The 2,017-nt window shown below is 45.9% G+C and overlaps 1 pseudogene; it reads right to left on the bottom strand.

The window, feature by feature from the left end:
- Window positions 1-1,628: 1,628 nt before the first annotated feature.
- LOC116596661 lies at window positions 1,629-1,727 on the bottom strand (annotated as a pseudogene).
- Between the last annotated feature and the right edge of the window lie 290 nt (window positions 1,728-2,017).

The following is a 2,017-nucleotide window of genomic DNA, read 5'->3' as shown; positions in this document are numbered from 1 at the left end:
GTGGCTGGCCTCACAGGTGTGATGGTGGGGATGGAGGCCAGCCCTACTCTGCCCCTCTCCAATGCTGCCTCCTTCTCTCAGCGGGGGACACATGGTCTCCTTTCCAGCACCCTCTATTTCATATGGTCCTGGTTTTGCTTATGTGTTCTCATAATGAAGATCATTTATGCTCCATGCCTTGCCTTGTCCCGCCTCTTCTTTAAATTGAAAAATTTTATTATTTTGTAAAGGGCATTTAGAACAAATAGTTTACAATCATAAATATCAAAATGGAAAACTTGAATTCATCTTGGCTCTCCTCCAACTTCCAAGAGGAGAAAGAACTCTCCAGGGCTAAGGTTTTTAACTTACATGTAATTCTATGTCCCACCTTCCACTATACTGTGGAAGCTGGAAATCTGAAAAAACCAGACTCCCTAACCGTTCCAGGCTCCCTTGCAGGTAGGGTTCTAAATTCAGTTTTTGTCAGTGATATTTATTCACGCAGAATTTGGATGTTGGAAGGGAAGTGGAGGCCACCTTTCTGCAGAGATGGTGGCTGGTGGGCACCTGTGACCTTCATATTTGCAGTGATGTGTTGTGGGGGGACGGTGCTGGTGGCACTCATGAGGGCAAGAGCAAACATAGTCTCATGACCTGCTGCTGCAGTGGTGTGGCTCCGCAGTGGTGCCTGACTTCTTTATCTTCAGCTCTTCCACAGATGTTGTAAGCACTAAAGTCCCTTATTAAATGCCTTCTAAGAATAGCTGCTTACCAGTCCTCCTGCCAGCCCTCAGTTCCAGTTGCTACCACTATATAACAAATCATCTCCAAACTTAGTGGCACAAAATAACAATTTTATTTTGCTCAAATAGGCATAGTGGCTATGGTTTGTCCCTTTTCCATGAAGCTATGATGACTTAGCAGCTGAGGGTGACTTACCAGTTGGGGGCTGGAGTCATTTAGAAACCTCCTTACTCACAGGTTTGGTAATTGCTGCTAGCTAGGCTGGAACATCAGCTGGGACTGCACCCACACAGCCAGGGCTTCCTCCCAGCATGGGGTAGCCTCAGGTTGATCAGACTCCTTGTATGCCAACTAAGGCTCCCACAGTGAATGTCCCAAGAGAAACAGGTGAAGTTTCCCAGGCTTCTCTGTCCCCAGAGGTCATCGTTTGCCATTCTCACTGCATTCTTTAGGTTGAAGCAGTCACAAGCTGGCCCAGACACTAAGGAGGGGACCTGGTCTATATCTCTAGATGGGAGGAGCTTCACAGAATGTATGGCCTTAATTTAAAATGCCCTTAGCCTTCCTAGGACACCTGGGTGGCTCAGTCAGTTAAGCACTGACTCGGTTTTGGCTCAGGTCATGATGTCAGGGTCTTGGGATCGAGCCCGATGTTGGACCCCTCCCTCAGTACAGAGTCTGCTTGTTCCTCTCCCTCTTCTCCTCTCTCTCATAAACCAATAAAATCTTTAAAAAAAAAACCCAAAAAACCCTTAGCCCTCTTTCCACAGGCTATCTCAGTAATTGCTCTTTTTCCAATTTCACTGTGTAAGTTGAAGCATACAGCATGATAGTTTGATTTATACATATTTGTAACGGTTACCACAGGAGGAGCAATCAACATCCAACTTCCCACATAGACACAAAACATGGGATGCTACCCATGTCATCCTTACAAAAGGACTATGCTAGTCTTCTCTGTGCCATTCCAATTTTAGTTTGTGTGCTGTCAAAATGAGCACTCTCAGTAATTGTTTAATGGTGGGGTGGGTACTCAGACACTGAGGTTTTATTAGGATAATGATGTCCTTGGATCTACTTTTGTTTCCTACTCAAAGCAACAAATTTTAAGTTAGGAAAGAAAACAAACATTTTAACAAATATAGAGGTAGGGGCTCCTGGGTGGCTCGGTCGTTAAGCGTCTGCCTCTGGCTCGGGTCATGATCCTGGGGTCCTAGGATCGAGCCCCACATCGGACTCTTTGCTTCTTCCTCTCCGACTGCTCCTGCTTTGTGTTCCCTCTCCTCTTGCT

The sequence above is a fragment of the Mustela erminea genome, chromosome 7 (assembly GCF_009829155.1).
Source record: "Mustela erminea isolate mMusErm1 chromosome 7, mMusErm1.Pri, whole genome shotgun sequence".
In the NCBI taxonomy this organism is placed as follows: Eukaryota; Metazoa; Chordata; class Mammalia; order Carnivora; family Mustelidae; genus Mustela; species Mustela erminea.
Note: the sequence above shows the minus strand (reverse complement) of the source record. Positions and strands in the feature narration are given on the sequence as shown.